The sequence below is a fragment of the Apteryx mantelli genome, chromosome Z, assembly GCF_036417845.1.
Source record: "Apteryx mantelli isolate bAptMan1 chromosome Z, bAptMan1.hap1, whole genome shotgun sequence".
NCBI lineage: Eukaryota > Metazoa > Chordata > Aves > Apterygiformes > Apterygidae > Apteryx > Apteryx mantelli.
The window spans coordinates 48,715,939-48,740,011 of record NC_090020.1 but is presented as its reverse complement, the minus strand read 5'-3'; the positions used below and the strand labels follow the sequence as shown (position 1 = coordinate 48,740,011).

General features: G+C 36.5%; 1 protein-coding gene across 4 annotated transcripts in view; it reads left to right on the top strand.

Moving 5' to 3' along the window:
- PAM (peptidylglycine alpha-amidating monooxygenase) overlaps positions 1-24,073 on the top strand; it is a 148,252-nt gene that overhangs the window by 25,354 nt on the left and 98,825 nt on the right. The window contains exon 1 of one of the 4 annotated variants that reach the window (XM_067316622.1): positions 22,864-22,907. The exons of the other annotated variants lie outside the window; for them this stretch is intronic. The gene's annotated coding sequence lies outside the window, so the exon portion shown is untranslated. Of the gene's footprint in view, positions 1-22,863; positions 22,908-24,073 lie in introns of those variants that run through there. 4 annotated transcript variants of the gene reach the window in all.

Genomic DNA, 24,073 nt, shown 5'->3' with positions numbered 1-24,073 from the left:
GCTTCATATTTAGTAATTCTTACCTGTCCTTATGCTGGGAAGTGAAGGTTGCTATTTTTTTGTGTGTCCTCTGTTGCATTGTGCACTAAATACATAGTACAGTGTGTCTTATTTGAACGTGTTTCATGGCTTATGTAACTTAAACTTAGCAAAGTCTAGCTAATCTTCAATAATATCAGAACATGCAGACTGAGAATTCCTAAAGTTAAAACCTGAATTATTAAGTAATTAGTTTCTTACCAATTAAAATTCCCAAAGCTTTTACTTTTAATCATTGAAAGAAATACAAAATGTCTAAGAATACAATAAATCTGTAATGTGAGTGTTACCGCGTTTGTAAGTAGTGCGCTTCCTTCCCCACTTCCTACACTTCTAGGAGAAGCATGTTCAAGCGAAAATGTGAGTTAGGGGTTAATATCTGGGTAGTGGAACAGTGGAAAAATATGCTTTATGTGCAACTATTCCGCATGCAATTTTGTTTATATAAGGAATTGCGAATTCTTATTGAAATCTGTTATATCAATCTTTAGCAAGCAGAGGTTCTGTTTCACATCTTGAGTAGTGGAAAAACATACAAAATACTGAAGAAAATGATTTAACGAGATCCTTTCAGGACTTAGAGTCATATTTTGGCCTTGCAAGCTAAGTTTATTTGTAAGCATGAGATGCTAAGCTGTTAACTGTTTGGTTTCAAAGTTGTTGGATATATTTTTTCCCCCTTTCCCAGTCTGGTTTCTGCATTGTTTTAGATGATCATGACTGCAATTGGCCATGCCCAGTATTTAGTGTATTTGATTCTATGTCATTAACAAATACATGCCTGCAGGAGTTGACATGCGGAATTAATAAATGGCCTTTTTTAAATTCTTTCTTTTAATGCCTTGTAACTTAATTTCAGATTTACTGTATTTTGATTTCTCTGCCTTGAGAATTCTGTCAGGTTTTGTATATATAATAATCTATGTGTTTAATATTTACAAGTTTAAAAAAAATGTGGTGGGGGAATGGTGAAAAAACTACCAGTACAAATGAAAACAAATTTGTAAAAGGAGTTTAGTGTTGCAAGAAGTTATACATTAATGTACATTATTTAAAACAGACATTTTGTTGTACAGGTTTAAATGTACAAGCCCACCAATTTACACTTTATTTATTTTTTTGTCTGCTATGCTTATAGTATAAAGCATGGTAGTTTTTCTTTCAGTCTACCTGTTTTGACTATATGTGCTCTGGCTACAATTTCCATTGGTTTGTTTAGATTGTAAATCTTCTGGAATTGGGATCCTGTAGTGACATTTCTTCACCAAAGTATTTAGTATGTGCTGGGTATTAAATAAGGCACTTGGCCAGGCTAATGGTACGCAGGAGATAAGATATGGAAATGATATTAATGACAATAGACATGATGTATTAGAGGAATGTCTATTGACAATGTTCTGGGAGGATTTGCTGCTTATTTTAAGTCCACGTAGACTGAAGCTTTTCCCTGTTCTAATGAAAAGTATATGTGCTGTTTTTTCTCCTCTACTTGACCTCCTAACTATTAGTTAGATATTAATACAGAGAGGAGCAATATTTTCAGCAAATTGAAGAAGCCACCTCCCCCTCAAGAATTGCATTTGCTACTTACAAAGGATTGTTTAAGTACTAAAAGCAATCTCAGATTGGTCACAATATCCTCCTTTGTGTCATGGCTTTAGGTGTTATCCATCTTTTTCAATCTTAATCGGGACAGGTTACCTAGCAGGCAGGCAAGGCCATTAAAATGTGCGCGTAGAATGCTCAAGTTGAAGTTGCTTGGAGATCCACCCGCAACCTCCCCTCCCGATGGTGGCGGCAAAAGAGCCGATTCTGAGGAGTCGGTAGGGTTTTTCAATTTTCCTTTGGAGTAGTTCCATATTATAGAAATATAGAAGTGTATTCCAAGGTGTGTGTGGGTGTGGGTGTGATACAGCTCCTCAGGAGGTTAACAAGAAGGTTGATAAGTGGCCTTACATGCAAATAAGATTATGATCCCAAATATTAGGAATAGTATTTCTAAGCCCAAAAGTGTTTTAGAAGACAGATTAAGATTTCAGTCAGGGGAGAAAAGTGCTTATCTGGATTTTGTATGATTACAGTAAACCATGTGTTCAGTTTTTGTGAATTTGTAAATTATTTCCATTAACCAGTTTTCTGTGTACTTTTTGGCCTGTTTTTTCGATAGGCCAAAGTAAACCTGTTGATATACAGGTGGTTTACAAGTTAAGAAGTCATATATGAAAGAACAAACCAAATGCTAGGAAAAAAGGAAAGTCTAACTCTTCAAAACAAAATCATATTCTAAATTTAGCGTGAAACAGTGTAATTGTCATTTTCAAGATAGAAAATTACTGTGTGATGTTAATTGCATCATAGAAAGTGTAACCTGTTTATCTTTCTTGAATAACCACTTTACACGTGGAAAAAGAAATGCAAACTTTACATACTAACATCAATACTGAATCTTTTTACACACTAATAAACATTGAATGCCTATCACATTTAAATGTAAATGGGTCCAGGTCCAGTCATATGTTTGAGGCTGAATAAAGCAAAGTTTGGAAAATTATAAAAATGAGTTATTCAGAATGTGTTTTTCAGATCATGACAATGAATTATAAGTGGAGTTTATAATTCTGTCCTATGTAATCTAGATACTAATAATGACTGTTGTAGCATATTTAACCCATGCAATGCAAATAGCAATTTCAAGTTTTATTTTTGTAATACATGGTAGCAGGAATAACAATCACTTTTATAGTCTATAGGGCTGTATTTCTTATCCCCAAAGAGTGTTTGTTACCACTGTATTAAATACTTCTTTTTGTCATTGTGTCTTCTCTCAAGCCATATGCATTTACTTTTAACTATGGTCCCAATTAAAAGCAACATGCTACAGGTCTTAAAGTTGTTAAGGCAACAGTTAATTATTAATGAGTCATTACTACTTAAATTTGCTTTTAAACTGCTTTGATCATAATAATTTGTGGATGCAAACAATGTTAGGTGCTTATCACTTACAGGAAACAAAGTTTTTAAAAAAATGAGGTTGTTCTGGCTGTTGAAGGAAATTCTTGTCAGTGAATGCTATTGTAAAGGCTGATAATCTGACCAGAGATCACATGGACAGTTTACTGATGGTTTGTGTACATAGATGGAGAGGAAATTCCAGTTCTAATTAATTTTAACTCTGGGAAATAGTAGTTCTTCAAGTGACTTAAAAAAAAAAAAGGCGAGGAAAAGTAAGCCGTGTTTTGCTAGTGGCAGATACCTGGGAAATATTGTACGAGGTTCCTGATTCTTCTCTTCAGGAGTTTTTTGCTTTGTATCCTTGGCATTGGAGGGAGAATGAAATCTCTTCCCAGGGTAACTTACGTAGTAGTATTTTTGAAAAGCAGTCCTGAGGAAGCTTTTTACTTGGCAGATTCAGCACAACCATCCCGTAAGTAATACCTATGAGAAGAGAGAAGTAATTACCCTATGCGCAGCTGTTTCTCTAATGCCTTCCTTCTGCCTGAGATGGCAGTGGTTTGGGGCTGGGTGGGTTTTTTAGGCAGGAGGGTCTTGCTTTTTTCAGAGCTTTAAACTCTGTATTCACATTTCACAATCGAACAATTCTTTAAGCAGAGCAAGATCTGTATTTGTTCTTCCATTTAATCCTGTTAGGTCACTTATAGGCGTACATGTTTGAGTGAACTCTGTTTATAGTATAATACTTGTAAAAGTAGTTGAGGTCCTCTAATAAGAGTGGTGTCATTAATCATTGGCTTCTTTTCTGTGCTCGAGTAGAAAAGAGGCAAGATGTTAGGGGGCCTGAGGAAAAGGATAAAGACCAGTTTAAAAATGCATGTTTTTCTTCCAAATTTAAGGTATGGGCCTTGCAGTCTAATGACATTACTGAATTAGAGGGAATTTGAAAAGGATAGTGAGAATGAAGAGATTGGGATATTTACCTTAAAAAGAAATGTTCTGAAGAAGTTATTGAACAAAAAAGAAAAGAAGAGGATAAACTAGGAACCCCTTGTGTTTCTATCATATAACAAGAGAACATGATTACATAAACTAATGCTAATAAATTTGAAGATGCTAAGTCAATTTAATGGTTGGCTGCTGCTGAAAAGGGTAGTCTTAGTCTTCCTTTCCTTGACCTCACTCTCCTGGTGCTCTTCTCTCACTACAGCAGTTGTAGGGCAAGTTGATCCAGCTTGCTGATGTGATGGAAAACTACATCTGTGACAAAAAGAATGGTTTTTCCACCAAGTCAATGAGATGCATCTAGTCCACCTGTAGCTATGTAATTGCAAAGTCTGTCACAGGATCAGCTGACTTGCAGGGTGTGGGTGTCTGAGCACTGTCCCGTGTCATTGGCTTACGTATAACATGAAACTGTATCCTAAAGTGGTGTGTGGGGCAGGGGGGTTACGTTTTTTAAAATCTCCTTTTTTAAAGATAGCTGTTTAATAGAAGAGCTTTTCGTTGGCACATGAAGTTTTAGTTAACATTTTGATATGAACAGAAAAATTCTGAATATTTTTCCTAAAACTTAGTAAAATTACTACTAAGAATAGAAATCTTGGAGAAATTTTTGACCTTGTTGGAACAAGAGAATTCAGTTCGAGATCTGAATTCAGCAGTTCTGACATCAAGAGTATACAAAAAAAATCTTTCAAGCAAATGCAGTGTGGAAGACGGCTGCAGCAATATTGGGGTTTTTTTTTGTTTTTTTTTTTGGTATCTGCTTGGTGAAAATCCAAAGCTTTAAGCTATTGTGCATAGTTAGATCTTTAAGGACTGGAGCATATATATATATAATCCCCCCCCACACACCCCAAAGTTAATTACAATAGAAGAAACCAATCAGTGATGTTTACTCAACCACCCCCAGTCTGTTATGACTTTATGCATAATTATATGTGGGATGTGGAGAGGAAGGCCATGCAGCTCATGCTTTAGTCAATAGGAGAGGAATTGTGTACTAATACTGCTAAGATCTGCTGACTGGATGCACAGAATATTTTTAGCCCTGTCAGAGTAAATGAAATTACTTACTTAGAGATAAGCACATGCATGGTTCTGGAAGGTTGGATTCTTTAATCAGGAGGGTCACAAATGTAGAAAAATCAATATTCAGCACTTGTGTGCCTTTCTCTGAATTTCCTCTCTGTTGCCTTATGAAAATGAGGAACAGTCTACAGAAAATTCTTACAACAGGCTTTCTTTTAAGTTCTTTTAAGTTTCTCTTGCCCAGGACCATGTGCATGTTTTTCTAAATGTGTTTAACAAAATAATAGGTAGATTAAAATAATAAATTAATGGTAAAAAACAGAACTGGTAGTGCAAAGTGGTATTTTTTTAAATAGGTCATTAAAGATCTGAGTTTTTTAGAAATACTTACGGTACATATTGACTGGTAACCCATTCTCTTTCCACTAGTGCATTTACTTCTAAAATGATATTCTCCTGTTCTAAAACTATAGCTTTCAGGTCTCAGGAATACTATGATACACTTTAAATGTGGTTATCTTGCAGTGGTGGGTAGCTTAGCTGATTATTCTTTAGGAGGAAAAAAATACAAAGGCAAATAAACAACAAAAGTAATAATAGCAAGAAAAATGCTTCAATATTCTAAAGAGCTTGTGTTACCCTGAACTGGGTACATTGTGACTACAATGTTTAACTACAACACCTAATTTGGAGAAACTTTTAAAGAAGCAAAATAATACCCAAACAGCTTTTAGTTTGTTCTGCATAAGGAGGAGATAGGACTTCACTGATTTTTTTTTTTTTTTTTTCTAAGATATGATTTTGGCTTTGTATGGTTTTTGTGGGTTTTTGTTGGTGGTGTGTGCTTGTTTGTTTGAAGTCACCTAGTCATTGTGGTATCTTATCTGTCTATATATTTTTTCCAGAATAAAAGTCAAATTGATGAAGTTGCACCATTAATTTGCCATCTTGTTCTCAATCTTTTGACTGTTTAACTTCAAAATAAAAGAAGTGCTATGCTTGTAGCAGAGGCATTAATTTATGATTCAATTAAGTATAGCTGTTTCTGTAGTTATATCTTGTATTACCTCATAGAGATTGTAGGTGAGGGTTTATTCTTTTTTCTTAGGCAGTACCATTTTTTTAACACTAGAATTCCATCAAGGTAAATGGATTTCAGCTGGAGGTGTTACAAAGAATCTTCTTTGAAAATAAATTGTGTTGACATTAGTGAAAGGTGTACAGGTTATACTGGGAAAGAATCTGTCTTGAATTTTTTGCAGTGTAGCTCTGTAAGTGATTTCCAATGTGAAAGAGGGGGAATCGAAAGGCTATTTTAATTCTAGAACTAAATCAGACTTGGATTTCTGCAGAAATGAAGCAGTCTTGTATCTCTGCAAGATTTCCATGTTTGACTTCTGGTTGAGCAAGTTTAGTAGTTTGTTTCTTTTTTTTTTTTTAGGGTTGAGCAGTAGAATTAGGGTGGTAAGTCCTTTCTCTTAATAGTGTGCAAGAAGTCTCTTACCAACTGCTTATGTACTTACAGCACACCTGAAAGAAGCCCTAGTGCATGGAGGGCACAGTAGAGAAAGATCAGTCATGCTTGTTCCTTGAATGCTTCAGCAGCAGAGAAATGCTGCTGTAGGGCTAGTGGAGGAGGAGATCGGGGTTTATAATGAAAGTAGTATCGTTATGATCACAGTGTTGTCTTTGTTTTAGTAGCTTTCTTAAAATTGAAAAGCTAACAGAACTGTGCTTTAAAGGCTTTTACCATATTGATAAAGAGATCCAGAATGAGGGTGGTAGTTCTTTGCTAGCGCTGGACAGAGTAAAATTTCTTAAGGAGAGGGACACACTGATTTGAAGAGCAGGAAAGGAACACGCTACCTGCTTCCAAAAAAGTACCATAGAACTTCAGTACTGCAGTAACTTGGTGTTGAAATTGGGTTTTGCATTCAAACAGGAAGACCCTGACCTTACAGCCTCTGTGAGGTTTCCCTGGAGTACCTAAACCTGGATGTGAAGAGCTGTGAAATACCCAGTTCAGTAGTATAGCGTTTCTCCCTTCGCTGCTTCAAAGAACGTACCTGGAAACAGGGATGGTTCAGCGGTTCTGCAAGGCAGGAACGCCCTGGCTGGCAGCTCACAGGTCACTTGGCAGTTATGTTGGTGTAACCACTGCCGCAGTCTCTATCAACGTGGTAACTCTTTAATGCATGACCAAAGCAGGGTGCTTTTCTTGTTAATAGCTTAGTATCTAATGTAGTTTAAGCAAGTAAATAATCCTGAAACAATTCATGAATTTGGCTGGGCTAGGAAAGTATATCAGTGTAGAAAATTGTACAGCTGCTAATGACAGTAGCTGCCCCCTCGTAATTGGCTATGTGTTGAGCAGCATGCTCACCAAGGAGGTAGGAGGCTGGTTCAGCTCACTCCCCTGTCTGAAGATCATCTTCCATCCTCAAATGGATGTTGTAAGAAAAAGGGGGAGCAAGAGAGAGACCCAAACAACTAAGCATACCCTAGACATCAAAAAAGGGAAGAAAGAGAGTTGTTCTCTAATCTCCTGATTTCAGGAAGTCTCAGGAAGAGAAGTGTCTGCTTTCATAAATGGTTGTGTCAAATGGGAAAGCAGGAGGTGTCCTGGGAAGCCAGAGGTCTGCATACTTGGGGCAGTAAAAGAAGTTGAATCCATTTCTCTCATCCTGAGAAAGTGATTTGCTTCCGAGACAGCTGAAAGTTGGAAGTGGTGCTTCCCTTCTTTCATATACGAATCTCTTACTGAATCAACTTTTTTTTCTTTGACCAAATGGATTTTATTTGTACTAGATATTTTTTGTTTCTTTGGAAAAGGCTAAAGTTTGATTTGATAAACTCTTTTACAGTTCATCAGCTTAAAACATGAAAACTTTGAGCAGTTCTGATCAATATGTGAGGTTATATAAATTTATCCTGTTTCAAGGAATTAAGTACATGGTGTGCAATTTATTTTACCTGTTAGCTACAGTAGCCCAATGTTAATGGGAATTACTGTGTAAAAACTATGAACTGTGAATATTTTATTTCTGTTTGCCTGCAATTCAAATGTAATATTCCAAGAGGAAAATACTGTACTGGTTACTCACTGTTCAAATACAAGCTTTTAGAAAATAAAAAGCTTCCAATTTAATTGTGGAGTTTGCTCTCTCTCTGGTGAGTTTTACTGAAGGCAACATGGCTTTACAAGCATAAGTGTGGTGTTTGGCTGTGTGGAGCACTGCTGCAGATGGTCCTGACTTTAGTTCTTGGCTTGGTTACATGATGCCTTGTGTGAACTTGTGCTTCGGTTGCCAACCTGTTGAGAGAATCGGTTACTTCCTAGAATCACGGAAGCACTATAAGTGTAAAATTCGGTAATGCTTGTGAAATAGTCTCTTAGATATAAAGATAGCTGTTGGGATATCCATACAGGTAAAGAAGCACCAAAAAATTGTTCATGAGCCTTTCATACTCTTCAAGAGTATTCTTTAGGAATGGTTTTTGAGACTCATAACAGTCAGTGTAGTACTTTCCCCCGCCCCTAGCTTTATTTGCTATTTCAGGGCTCCATAATGTGCGTGCTTTACTTCTCAGGTCTGATGTATAATGCACAGTTCTTTGTGTTATGTTGAATTTAATACAAATAGGTAACATCTTTTCTCTTCTGCTTCTTTTTGTCATGTTTATGTATGACAGCAGAGTATGAGACTCTTCAGTGTTAATGTGTCCTTAAAAGCTTTATGCTGGATTTTAGAGAAGAATGCTTGAAAAATGGGAAGGAACAAAAATACAGTTTTTTTTTTTATTATTTCCCAAACATAATATTGTCTTCAGTACTTCAGTGTAAGATCTAAACCTAAAATTTGCATTTTTATTTTAGTGAGAGAATGAGAGTTTATTTAAATAACTATCTTCAACATACACTTTTACTGTTTTGGGTTTTTTTATTATTATTTTCCTTCTTCCAGGAAGCTGTGCAGCTTTATTTATACTCTAATATTTTATCCTTTTTTACTGCAAATACTGCACAATAGCTAATCCTGGTAACCTCTTTAATTAAAAGTGTTTATCTTTAAATGTTACAAAATGGATGATTTTGCCGTAGTGGATGATTTTGCTATAGTAACTAAAACACAGATGGAGCTCCTTCAAGTGTTTTGGGTGGCAGCTACACTGTGGTCAGCGTACTTGGTGCTGAATGCAGGCACCAGCTGTCCTCAGCCTGCTTTTACAGGGTGGTCTTGCTATAATTTTTTGTGATTATCATAAGGCAATTTTAACCTCCTGCCAAAAGATATTAAAGATAATTGGGAAACAAGTCTGTGCTGTTGGAAAAGTGAGAAATTTTAGGGTCATAGCATTTACTAAGGTGGCAATTTAGTGACACCAGTGGTAGCAAATTTTTTTTTTTTTTTTTTTTAATACTTTGTGTCCACGGTTGCATCTAATAAAAGCAAAGTTTGTAGTACAATGAAGTAGCTATGAGAATGTTTCTAACTTTAGGAATAATGTATTATAAAATTGTAAAACTATCTTACTTATCTTTAGACTTGCTCCTCAGATTTTTTTCTTAATTTCTTTATATAGTCAAAACCCAAGTTTTATTTGTTTATGTAATATGAAACACTTCTGTCCTTTTTAAGGATCTCCTGGCAAGCACAAAAGTGGGAGTTAAGTGGAAACAATGCAGTTGCATCTGTTACAGTTGACAGCCTGAAACAAAAGACAACTGTGAAGTATTTGTGCTTTTTCGTTTCAAGCAAATGCTGAATTAACTCTGAAGTGTAATGATTAAAATTTCAAAAGTTCAATTTCATTGCTGATCAAAGGAGACACAAGACAGATGCTGTAGGGGAAGGTTCAAACACTACAGCTGCTGTATTTTCTCCTTTTAAAACTCCATAGGTTGTGTAGATTTTTAGCTTAGAACTAGGGGTGGAGGGACTGGGAGGACAAATTTGTTTTCTCAGGCAACCTGAGTTTGCTTCAACTCAGGCATGTTCACGGTCATTACAAACTTGTCTTTACTATAGGAATTAAAGCAGTCTTTGCCATTACTACTCTTTTTTACTTGCTCTTTAATGCAGTTTTCAAAATGGGCTAAACTTAAAATAGTGAAATATTTAACTAGGAAAACCCACACCCTGTACTGAAGAAATTAGCTGACTTTTAATTGCAGCTTGGATTGTTTTAATTTAGGTTTGTTGAGTTTGCTGACAGGTAGCCTTCATTATTTAAATGTGATCCACATTTGGTCTTGTTTCGATCAGCATGAAGCGGTTTAATTGGACTCCTCTTCTGCAGCTTACTGGTGTCCTCTCCGCAGTTCCTGGGGACAGGGATGGTTTCCTTCTGGGCTGAATGAAGAAATGAACTTACCTAAGTTTAAATGAACTGCTACTTAAAAACAAAAACTAAAGTAATTCTTCAGTGAATTCAGCTAGCTTCGTTATAAGGATGGAAGATGCTTGTATTATCTGAGAGACATTATGCTCAAATGAACATTTCATGCTTTGAGTGAAGTGCAATAGAGCATGAAGCAACCTCTGATTTCAGACTTTTGATAGGAATAACTTCAGCAATTTGGGAGATGCAGTATTGAAAATGTTTGTTTTGGGAACGTTGTTTTAAAAAATGGAACCACTTGAACCTTATTTTGAGTGATCTTCGTGTCACTTGTGTAAATATATTTTCTATTGTGAATAAATGTCAGATATGGCTTATAACTCTACCTCTGAATCAAAAGAAAGCTGTCAAATTTTAATTTGTCCATTCATTTTATGAACATTATTATTTACTTTTCTGGTTCTTTGTGCAGCATTATGAATGACAAAACTGAAATTAGAGCTGCCACTGAATACTTGGTTTAACACTGTTTATAATAGTGGATCAACTCAACAGAAAAGCAGCCTTCAGCCGTATGCTTCATTTCTTTTCAGAGAGTGTCTTGGGAGAGAGCAGTTGTAGCTGATATCAAGAATACTATTTTCTCTTTCATTCATAGAGTGCTAGATATAACCTGTATTAACCCTGAAGAAAACATTTTCTTTTTCCTAAAAACATCAGAGCAGTCGTCAAATTATTTTATATTGGATCTCTCTGACTGCTAAATAGTTTAAGAACATGGACTATTTTTCTTGGCAATTTAATGCAGAATCAGCGCTGATTCGCTTGAGCAACACCAAAATTGAGGGGGGGGGGATGCAGCTGTTTTTTCATCAGATATAAAACACCTATGCACAGTGTAACCTAGATAAGTAATCAGTAATTAAAGGTTTATTTGAACTACCTGTTTTGAAAAAGGGATGAATAGGAAAATCCAAATATGTGGTTTGGACACCAAAACATAGTTCCTGCCTGTATGGAGGTCCTGCTGTATGAGCCATTCCCCCATTGCTAACCTTGAGAATGTCTTGAGGATTTCGGCTGAAAAATGCCATAGCAATTGTGAAAACTTGATTTTTTAATCTAGAACGACAGTCTCTTGTTGTTGTTTTGTCACCTTGCTTCTACCTTTGACTTGGAGCATAATAATCCTTTGCCTCATTACAATAGATTCTGTAGTGCTTTGATTTCAAAATTGATGGTGTCGGAGGGCTGCTCAGATACAACTGACAGATTTATGGTACATTTGTAATTTTGGAAGTAACAAATATAATTTGAAATGGTAAGTGCAGGTAAGCACTGTACTCCAAGGGGTGTTTGGAGTGTTATGTGTACTATACTGTTTTCTGTCTAGCTGTATCCCTTCAGAGGGGCGGTGGAAGGGATTCAGTATTATGCATCCATTCCTCTTCTGATAGTTTATCTACCTCTCTCATTACCATTTTTTAGGCTTTCTAGTTTCTATGGTCTAGTTGGTGCAGTCAGATTTTTGCAAAAGTCTTATTGCAATTGCTACATTATATCTCTTTATTTTATATCAGTTTATTAAACAGTGAAATAACCTGCCTTACATTAAACTATTCAATTAATGTAATCCACTGGAAAAAAAGTGTTTTCTCTCTTGAGATAATAATAGTGTTCAAAAACAAATTTCCTCAATAACTGATGAAAATATGGACTCTTCTGATAGTGTGCTGCAGTCTTTTGACAGTTAGTCTGCTTCTTTTATACCACAAACTGAATGAATTTTCTTGTGCAAAATTATTGCAATATCTCACACTAAATATATGACAAGGTCTTTTTTTTTTTTTTTTTTAATCAGTGGTAAAGCAGGACTTGCAACAAGACAATGAAATGTTTCTATGCACAATTTTCAATACTGATGTAGAAACTTTAACCTTTGAAATTTTTTACTTTGCTCACAACTCTTCATCTCTATACTTTAAACTGTACATCGTCTTTGAAATCTTGGTGGATTTAGGTTGCATAATTTGCTTTCTGAGTAAAAATACATGTCTGAAAGTAAAAGCTTTTATGCTAAAAAAAAATTGTGCCATGTTTTGTTTGACAGTTAAGAGTTAGGTAGGTGTAGGGAAAAACAGTTGCAACTAGATCACTCCATAGTATCAGAGACTATTTTTCTTTTTATTGAGTCTTTTGGAAAATTTTACACTGATTTTTTTTTTTTTCTCCTGCAAAAATGGATATTCTTTATCCAGATGGAATTTATGTAGGAAAACAAAATGTCATTTTCATATTTTATGGAGTAGTAGACATCTAGAAATTACTAGAAGCTAAAAAGGTTAAATAATCTTTTCATATGAGTAGCACTTCCCCTCCGCCCCATTTAAAAAAAAAAAAGTTTTGATCCTCTGTCAGAAAAGCTGTTCTGCAAAGTGGGGACCTGGGAGTTGGGGGGTTGGTTATTGCGTTGCAGGTTCTCTTTGCAAGGTGGTTTGCTACATCTAGCGATAGTAACAGGTACTGCCCTGCTAGGAGGAACTAAAGCACTACTGAGTTCAGTTGTCAGGTGGTGGTAAATGAGACAGTGTTGCACTTGCAAAAACTTCCAAGAAACACTTTTCCAATATCAAAAGGTTCTGTAGTATGCCTGTAATAATAAACAGTAATCAGTTGCTTGTGTAATATTTCCCTTTACCAGTCTAAAACTTGTTTTTTATTGCAGGTTTAGAAAGTTTACAAACTTACAATGAAGCTTTTATAGTTGAATTAGATAGACAAAGTACAATTTTGTCAATTAACTTCATAAATCTGATTCTGGAATGGCTGTCTCTTAATTGTAGTTCATATTTGTCACATGCTACTATGTTAAGATATAATTAATATATTAAGAATAACAAATTGGTACAAGTTGTTGATAGTGAAGTATTTTTCTTAGGTTTTACCACACTAATGCCGAAAGACTTTTATAATGGGAACTTGATTGTTAAAATACAGAATAGAAACAATAGTATTTGTTATACTATAAACAAAAATCATTCCAGCATTCCTACAAACAAACATATGTGCGTACAACCTTGTGAAGACTATACAGGTAGCATCGTGACCAGGTTTGCAGCATGGATGCCCATGAATGATTCTTCTGAATAATCCCACTGAGCTCATAGGATCCTACTTGAGCTCATGTGGGCAAGTCATGTGTTTGCTGATTTTTAGGTCCTATGGACTATACCTTCAAAAACTTCCAGCATTCAGTAAGCTGATTGTCTTGGAGAATCTGACATCAGGAAATTATGAACGTTTTTGAAATTTGTCTAGTAGATATGTCATTCTTACACTTGGCCTTCTTTTGTTAACCTATGAAAATAGAGAGGCAAAACAATTCGCATCTGATGTATAAATAAGAAAAGTTTGTGATAAAAGTTACATTTTGTTAGTCTTTTTTTTTTTTTTTAAATATGACGAAGTAATGAGTCAGTGGTATGCAGCACCACTAGTAGCCTTTCATGGGTTGTGATTTAAAAGTAACATAAAAATTCACCAGTTATTACCGGTATAAATTTACTGGTTATAATCTTGGTAAAATTTGTCCTTGTCATCTCTGACAAGCCTGGATACATGGTGGATCTCTTTTGTTCCTTCTTATGTCTCTAGCACTTGCCACCAGATGTGGCTGTCTAATTAAAATACTCCAGTTTGTTTAGGAATTCATGTTCTGACCATAATGCCAGCCTTTTCTGTCTTGTTTAAAAATGTCTTGCACATCAGGAAAAAATTTTATGCATGAGAATAAAGATAAAATGAAGATAAATTCATTATAAACTGTGAAATAAGCCTGTATATAATTAAGATATTCTAACGTGATCAAGAAAAAAGAGGCTAGATGGTTTTCTTCTCATAGTTCACTTTATTTAAAGTTTAAAGAGATTAGGTCTGCAAAATAGTGCAAGTAAATGCCCAGGTAAAAGAAAGCTGCCTCTGTTTCTATTCAAGGCTTGTCAGACTGCTTTCCTCCTCAGGATTAGTTCAGGTAAAGCTGGCTGTAATTGAAGAAGAAAAAGAAAAATATATTTTGTTTTGTAATACTGGATTGCTATCTTCCAGGTATATTAACTAATCAAGAAAAATGTGGTGATTGGAAATGAGGAGCAATGCTACCCAAAAACAAACTTGGAAAAGCTACTGATATTATGCAGAAAATCTTGTGCGTTTGAAGAGCTTGCATGTGGCTTATTCATCTTTCACATCCCTATTTTGTGAATGCCTGGTATCTTTTTTTTTTTTTTTCCCCCTGTTGGTATCTGCCCATAACTTTCTTAATGAGCTTGTGAACAGATGAGATGTGAACAGCTGAATAGCATACCCTGCTTTTCTGTGAAAGTGCATCTGTCTTCACCTGTCACCATGCTCTTCTCTCATCTCAATAGTTCAGCTACTGCCACAGTACTTTCACTTCCCCTTCCCCATAAAGTAGTCCCAGGTCACTTCTGGGACTGGTCCCCTAACTCTTGTTCGAGTAGGAGGCAGGGCAGGGTATTGTTGGGTCTGAACTGCCATGTGCTGACCGCTTGGCCAAAGAGGACTGCTGCGCCTTCCCCTGAATGGGAGCAATGGTTGAATCTGTCTCTTCTGTGTGGGCAATTTTGAAACTACTTCCAATTTGACCATATTCAAACAAATTTGTGAGGGGATTCACAAATAGACGTACAATGCTATTGCATAAGCCTTTCTCTTAACCAGCTTAAAATTTTTTATTATTTTAGTTTGTAATAGTAGGGAGCATAAGAATTGTATGGTTTCATTTTCTGTTTTTATAGTTTTTTTTTAATGTTATATTTACTTATTTTCCAGCGTGTAATATTCCTTTAAAAGGAATCAGTCATCCGTGACTATGTACATGTATTTTGTCTGACTTTGTCTAACTATTAGTTAGTTGCTTAGAAGTTCTAACTCTAGCTTATGGTGTTCTTTGCAATATTGCAGAGATTGTAAACTCAACCTCAAAATAAGAGAAATACTGGAATAAAGTGTGTAAATCAGCTCTTTGTATCCATTATTTTCTTTTATCTTCAATTACATGCTGGTTTTGCCACAGCTTTATTACTGCTGTGTGGCTGAGTCTGAGTCGAACTTATTCTCCAGAGTTCTTTAATAATGCTGGACAATCATCTAATTAAACATGCTTAGGTTGTCCCTAATTGTTCCTACCTACAAATGCTATAGTTTGGTAGTTGGCAGTATGGAACACCAGTTGTAGTCATAGGTAGCTATGCTTTGAATGTGCATAATACTCTAAAAGCACCAAGAAGAGAGGAACCAAATCAGCTGTTTCCTTTTATTGCCTCCTCTGGTGTTCCAGAAGCTGACAGGGAGCAGAGAGGCAGAATGAATTCATTTGGAAGTAAGTTTGGCACAGCTTTTATCTGTTTGTTTGCTTTCTTATTTTTCCCTTGCACAGAATTATTTGCTTCAAAGCAGTAGCACAGTGTCAGTACTGTCCCAACATATACTGACTCAATGCTAGGTATGTATCAGGGATTACTGTTTGATTATTGCTGAGTTTTTCATATGCTGGAAATCTGTTGTGTGCTGAGCAATTTTATTCAATGTCTTGAGTTATAAAATATTTTATAGGCATCCCAGAAGACTTTAATATATTCCTCTACTGTGGTAACATCTTAGGGTCTCTGATTTAAGCAAAATAATGACCCACCCCACTGTTATCTTACTTGAGATTGTTTCTACTGGGCTACCATCTTTTTGAGAAGATTATGTGAGATTGCATTCTCTGCTGCCATGATCAGTTTGACAGGGATTGCAGTGCCATGTCATCCTAGCTCTTTTTGTTCTGTTCCAGAGAAGTCTCAGTCTAGATCTCGGTAAGACTAATCGTTGTGAGATAGCAAGGTGTATTTTTTAGTCTTGTAGAATGCCAGATTAGCAAAAGAAAGAACAAGCCGAAAATCCATCAAACTATGCAATTATCTAGTGATTTTTAAATCAACCTTGTGCTAGTGGCCTTATGCCCTCTTGATATTTGTCCTTTTCTTTTCCTATAAGGGTCATTATCCTTTGAGGCAATCTGCATGCTCAAGTAAGTAAACACAGCTCTGATCTAGTGCCTGCTGAAATTGAGGACAGTACTGGTTTTCGTCCTGAATCAAGCTTTTATTCTATTATCCTTCATAGAGTTTAAGAGAAAATTAACCTGCAGAAGAGGTGTAAACAGGAAGCTTACATGTTTTTCCGACTGTGAGCAAGTAACTCTGTGTGTATGGGCAACTGAAGAATGGATGTGTAGAGGTGAAGTGTGGCGTTACTCGGAGAGTCTGGGGAAAGGGGCAAGAAGGAGGCTGTAAAGTCAGTGATACTGAGAGGCAGAGCTTCATGCTTACATTTGGAAAGGCCCTGGGCGCAAGGAGGGATTAAGAGAATATGGAGTAAATAATGCGATTAGACTAGTGTGTAGTGTGATCTCAAGTAGCTGTATGCTGCATGGACTGCAAGTGAGGTGAAATTAAATTTCAGCTTATCTGTAAATATGTGGCTGTATGATAGACTCATTATACAGTTGCAATCACTCTGTCATTCATGGCTCTTGAGGGTAGAGACTGTAACTTAAATGTGTGAAATTCTGTACAGATTTATTTAAAAGCGCACCTCTTTTGTTGAATTACCAGAGTAAATACTAAAGGCCTCCTATGTAATATCACTTTGATTTCTACACTTTAGCCTGTTTTACAAAAGACACTCCCTTTGAAGTTTCGTTTAGGAGACTGCTTTCTAGCTGTCTATTTGTTTACTGTTTAACAATCTATTTGGATCATTCAGAAAATAATGCGATGACACATGAAATAGAAAAAGGTGCGGTTTTGGAGACTGTACCGTGATAAATTTTCTGAAGGCATCACAAAGGAAGAAAAGAACTGATGAATGGATTGGGGACGAAGGCCAGGCTTTTGATTAGAAGTACAAAGCAGTTAGCCTGCAGTGTAATTTCTGCTGGGGTCTGCACTGTCTGAAGTCTGCTCTACCTTGTAAAACTAGGATTCACTTGTTTGCATTTATGGGATTCTTCTGCAGTTTTGATTCTTGGAAACCTCAAGTGAGGTTTTCAGCATGCATTTATGAAACAAGGGTGGTGTATTTCTAGTTTATAGTACTTCTATTTGAGGAATAGTGACAGAAATGGAATTAAGTACTTTTATTTCCATATCTTTCCATGAGCTGGACAAAAGGCTGTATTATAAAGTATATGTGGAAAAAGGAGCCACATCAAGTATGCAGACAAATGTCCTCCCCCTGCTTTTTTGTTTTGTTTTAAATTTTGCAACCTTGATATTTTCATAAAAGCTTAACTTAGTAGCAATGTCTGCTGTAAAAGAAAGCTCTTTTACATCATGGACTTTCTAAATTATATACAAATATGGGGAAGCTGTGTTCTTTAAATTTCTTGAATGTTTGCTTATTTGCTGTTTCTGCTGCTCAAGTGTTTTGAATCTCTTTTAGAGATACAGTTCAAGGTGAAAATTTCTTTGGTGTCCGTATTGTTTCAAGTATGGTGTTCAAGGACATTTTGTAATCAGTCTCAACAAGCTTTATATTATTGCTTCGAGAATTCATTTGAAGGAGCAAAATAATTTGACCTTGAATATAATAAAAGGCTTTATTTAATCCTGTGCTGGAAATCTGGAGCTCAAGGATTTCCTATTTTAATTTTTTTTAAAATTATTACTATTCTGAAGAGGGTGTGGATTTCTCTTTGCGTATGATATTCTAACAGGGCTAATCTTCGTTGAAGACACCCTTCTCTTTTTCCTTAAGAGGTTATTTTACAGTTTATATATTTAGAAAAATTCATTACTGTTAAATGAATACCAGTAGAAAAATAAGTAAAAGATTCTAAAAGTATGGACTTCTGCCTTGCTGCTTTTATTCTGTACTTGATTACTGATAAAGGACACTGACCTATGTCCAATAAGAACAGTAGTCTGTTCAGGGGAAAGGTAAAAAACTTCATTGTAGCCCACTAGCTGAAGTGATAAGGTGTTATGTTTAGGCTATTCAAAATTCTGTGTTATAAAATGAACTTTCTATATAGGATAGTATTAGGGGAAAAAGTCATGATTTTGTTCAAAATCTGACCAGTTGTTAAAATGAACATTTAAAGGCTTATGGGTGTTTAAGCGCCTGCTTGCTGTGACATTTAGTTTGTTGGGATTGTTTGTCAAGCCCGGTCCTTCTTCTCTTCCTTCTGCCAATAGTTTAATGCACTCCTGATAAATTCTGAGGTGCTGAGTCCTTTCTGGTTCAGTTGCTTTTCTATAGCAGCTGTTATCTAACAAGTGTCATTCAAATTGGAGTACTGACATAAATCATTTACGTGGCGCTTAACAGGAGGCAATGTTTTGACATGACAAGACACTACAGAAATTGAGGTTGTTCAAGAAAACCAGTTATTTTAATTTCTACTCTTTCAGAGAATCAAAATAATCACCTGATAAAGGTGATAGGACAGGAGAGAAATTGCCTTCCAGAGAAAAATCCAAACAATGTAAGGTACGTAACAAAAAACAAAAAAAAGTAAGACTACATGACAAGTATTTTATCGTAGTTTGGAACTCTGGCTATTATTATGCAGGAGTAGGTTAAACTTTGCATTTACCTACCCAGCCGGCATTGTATTGAATTTTTGGGAGGGGAATCCTGTGCAATATCAATACAGAGCCTAAAACAATAGCCATAAACAATGAGACTGCTATCAGAAAGAACTAAGTCCTGAAGAGACTTTATTACTACTCTTCCATTTTCTTCCACTTCTGTCCCTGTAGTAGTAGAATTTGAGAGCCCAGAGATAAGCGGAATTCATATGTACTCAGGTTAGGAGAAGTAAGCAATCCTTGGTATTTCCCAAGAGATTTCTGTATGTCTTAATTTAGAGTTTATTTTAATTTTCAGTAGGCAGTAGTACTTTGAGAGCTAAGAATGCATGAGAGTATCCCAGCCTGTTCTAGTACCTCTCGCCAGATGTCTGCAGATCTTAACATTTGACTGCAAAGGCTCCCTTAATACGCACAAATTTTTTGCCCTCTGCTATGCTGTCTCAGAAGGGATTAAACTAAAATTCTTGGGGTCTGTCTAAGATAAGTATTCCAGCAGTGCTTTCAACTCCCGGCTGTGTTCAGAGCTGAGATTTTTGTCCACTTCTCCTGCCTCTGGGTTTCCTTGGAGAGCAAGCCCGGAAATGTGGTGCCACGCTACAGGCTTTGCCAGTTGCCCCAGCAAGGCCAGGAGGACCCGGCCAGGGGGCACCCGCTCGGCAGCCAGACTGTAGGCTCGCTGGCTAGTGGGATGTGGTCAGGCCCTGCGTGAGCAGCTAGCAACGCTTTGGCAGGTGGAAGCGCTGCTCCCAGATCCAAGTGGTAGGATTAAGATGCCTGGGTTCAGCGGAAACATGATATTCGTAGGCAAGGGGCTGAAATACATTTTAATGAGATCTTTCCAGACCCATAATCATATTTCTCAATTTCAGAGCATCTGTGCCCTCTGAGGTCTTTTAGGAGTTTTTTGTTCTAAACAATGATGCCCCCTTGGTGGGGTGAGGTAGGGATCTAACCACATTCCTGTCATAAAGTCTCTTTTCCCTTTCTAAAGGGGAAAATTGAAGCTCCTCCTGCCCTGCATTGCCTCATAGGGTTGGATTGGTAGCTGGAAGGCTCTAACTCTCAAAGCCCGTGACCCTGGCTGCTTGGTAGTGGCTTTTTGTCCATTGCTGTTCAGTGCCATGATTTGATACAGGGAGCTGACAAATGCTTTCTGCCTTCTTTGATTATTTTAAGACTATCATTGCACTTTTTAAAAGTTTATTTCACAACAGTGCTCCTTCTGTCCATTGTAAACAAACAGAGCAATACTATGCATCATAAATCCCATTGAAGATGTGTTTGTGTGTGTAATTTTTATCTTCAGTGTTTTGTTGTGCAAGACAATGTACTGAACACATCTGCTGAATCATCACATTTATCATCAAATTTTTCAGCCGTGATTTTGATAATAGCTGATCATTTGTGTAATACCCTCTCTTAGTTTTAAGTCTTGTCCTTATTTGGCTTTTAAATGAAGTAGATTAAGATTCTTTTTCAGTATTTAGACTCCTTATCTTTACTGTTTCCAAATAAACTGAAAAAATATGTGTGTATATATAAAGCATTCTGTGGAATAATATAGGAAAGGCAGTGTGATAACCAGTTTTTTTGTCCATATCAGTATATATGTGGTAAATAGCTTTACCTGATGCTGGTATATTGCTCTTGCTGTTACATCTTGTATTATGGTTCTAGTACGTTCTGTGCAAGATTCTCTCTTAAAACGTGAAACCCCCCCAACAAAAGCTTTATGTAAAAAGTAACTGTTTTCAGATAAACTGAAAGAATATGTATATGTGATATCCCAACTAAGCTGTAGGAGATATTTTCCTGAAAAGATCCATTTGTGATTAAGTGCAGCTGGTACAAAGCATGCAGGTGCCTATTAAAATTTGTATTCAAAACATGGTTTAAACAAAAATTAGTCACAGGGAATGCTGTTACTAAGTTCAATACAAAGGTAAGCAGGTGAAATGTACTGCTGTGCAGGGGATGAGAGCAGATGTTTTTGCAGACCTTTCTCGCCCAACCCTGCAGCCCCATGCAAGGTATGTGAGTGTTTTATGTATGGCTTTAATTTGCTTTGTGAACACTGTACCTGAACCAAGCTGGCAGGAGCTGAGCTGCTGAAACGCCCCCTCACGGCACTTGTTGTATTAAGGAAAGCCTGGTTCTGAGCAGCTCTGGTGCGTAGCGAAACTTCTGAAATCATTACCGTCTTCTCATTGCTTTTATTGGTACTGTAAATTTCTGTGTATATTAGAGCTAATCTATGATTTTATGAGAAATAAATAGCTGCTCTTGAGCATTGCTGAATAGAATTGGACATTCAGTGTTTTGTGTGAATGTCCGTATTTGTTCCCCCTGCCCAGCAATGATTTCTGCAGCTCTGTGCTCTCAGAAGCATGCTCTTGTCTGTCATGCAGCGAGGGCTCAGGTGTCAACGGGCACCCGCTACAGATCAAAATGAAATAGTTATGATAACTTTTCTTTTATGACTCAGTTTAACTGAATAAATGTGTACTCACAGATTTGTTTTAAGAACTTGATAAAGCTAGTACATTTTTAAGTTTAGAGTATTATATGTTGCCTCCATGGTTTATGTGTCTAATGGAGAGCAGATCTGTAAAAGAGTATGTCTTTAATGTTGACGCTTGTAGAGACCTACTCTTGACGTAAGGAAGAGTTGCTCTGGTAGTAGTCTCTCATTCTTGTGCTCAAAGGTGCCTGATTTCTGTTCAGTCTAATCATGCTTTTAAACTCCAGGGTGTGAGTAAACTGACAATAATGAATTAGCTTTCGTTATCCCCAAAACTAGGGTAACCTGTAGGCTAAGAAATTACTGAACAGGCTGTGGAAGAGAAAGGAAGCATGTGACCTATGGCTGTTGGCAGAAGTTTAACTATGGGAATATGTGTCGTTTGGTTCTTTTTGGGATGGCTTCTTTGTTTGCTTTTAATGTTATCTAAGATGACAAAACTTAATGATACAATTAGGAGTAGCTGGTATGTCAACAAGCTGTTAGAATGACATGTGCTAGGTATTTCGCAAGTATGTGATAGATAAATAGTTTGTTTTATCGTGCCAAGGTGCTGTAGGTATTACGCCCATCTTCCCTGTTCCTCATCTGCGCTTTCATCTGAAAAAAAGTGAAAGAAATGTGAGGCAAAATGCCTTTCCTCAGAAGGCAAACATTACAAGGACATGAACCAGGACAGGCAATAGAGTTACTAGTAAGTCTTGGATTTAGAGGCTTTTATGCTTCTGGGGCAAAGGGAGATAAAATATCGTTTGAACTGTTATTCAGTTGAATTCTGGAGGCTTCCTAGATTTTGAAAAAATTTCTACATAAATAGATTTTAAAACATGTTTTTAAAATCCCATTATCCAGAAAGAATAAGCTATCTTTGCCGATCCTGGGCAGATCTAATTTTGTATCCTTTTTCCCTACAAGTGTTACACCTTTTCCCCCCTGCTCTCCTTTTGGCAGCAATGCCATTTATGTAGGGATTGAGCTTAAGATTCAGGTGTTATTTGAGGGGAAAAAAACAAAGCATCTTGCTGTTTTTCTTGGATTATCTTTTGCTAATCCTACTGGTATACAGCTGAATAATGTTTGCCAAATGGGAATATTTGGTTCACTCTACTGTGCGAATGAACAAGCTTCAGTGCATTGGAGATCACGTACATATACATATACGCTGGAATCCCCCTTCATAGTCCAGTAACCAGAGTAAGGCTTCAGCAGGGCCCTATAGATGAAGATTTTGCAGGGGGTAGAAAGTGTTGAGAGTAGTTTAGATACTAATTCTGATGTTTGTTTGTTTGTTTTTTCCTCAGGCTTGTTTCTGATTGGCCTTGTGCTTCACTGAGATGGTAAATACCACACAACCGGTATGGGTCATGAACTTCGGGTTCTTTTTAGTCTCTCTTAAGGCAAATTGCTGTTAATTTCCTGCTGCTCTGTATGATATTTCAGACAAAGACAAAGTCAATGTGATTGAAGATAGCTTTTACTAGTGTTATCTGCGAAGTGATCGAGTTGGCTGAGAGTTGAAATTGTGCCAAAGACTTGCGCAGACTCGAAGAGAAATTTTTACTTTGTGCATTTTCTTTGCATATATACATAAAAGCTTGTACAATTCCTGACAAGCTTTTGTTTCTGGATAGTAATTAACAGCTTCACAGAGCCGCTCCTAAACAGGCATACTACATTAAAAAACAGCAACACCAATTACTTCTTAATTGGTTAAAACCTGATTCTAACTAGTTCACTGTTTACTGATTTTTTTTTATTATTATTATTTTTATTTTTTAACTAGTATGCACTGTTCCTAATGGATTCCCTTACCAGTTTTTCTTCAAACTATCTGTATTCAACCTGCCCATACCTAAGGCAAGGTGTTTTTGTATAATTTCTATGTGTATGTGCCTGATAGATGCAGTCTGTTGCATTCCTCTAAATTTCAGGCTTGAATTTTTGAGACCAACCTGCATGTTTTCCATGTAATTGATAGCTACTGTTTTGTTGTCTTTTAAAAGTTTTTGTGGGACTTTGCTCTTTAATAAATAAATCTTCTCTGTTATTATGGCAGGGTTGTTATGTTATAGATTGCTTTTTCATGAACTATGAATTACTGAAATCTCAGTTGTGTGCTTTCAGAGATCATCCTTAATGGCAGGTATCCATGAGATAAATATATTTTTCTATGAAAAGTTTGACCTTTTGTGAGTGTTAATTGGCTCAGTTAAGTTTTTTTGTGCCTTAACATGAGATGATTATTTTATCTGACTTGCTCTTTGCTTGAAAAGAATAGATACTGACTCCTGCCATGGAGTTGCATGTTTGGTGCTAAGAAATCAATCCTCGTGTGTTCTCAGCCTAGTTCTGTTTCTCACATTGGTTTCTGGTTTGTTGTGGGCTTCTTTATTTATTAACTCTTCCTTTCCCCGGTTCAGTTTTTTTCCCCACATTCTCCTGTGAACTACTTGTCTTACTTTCTCATATGTAACAGTGACTGCCAGCACAGAAACTTGGGCTTCCTCTTTGCATCTCCACC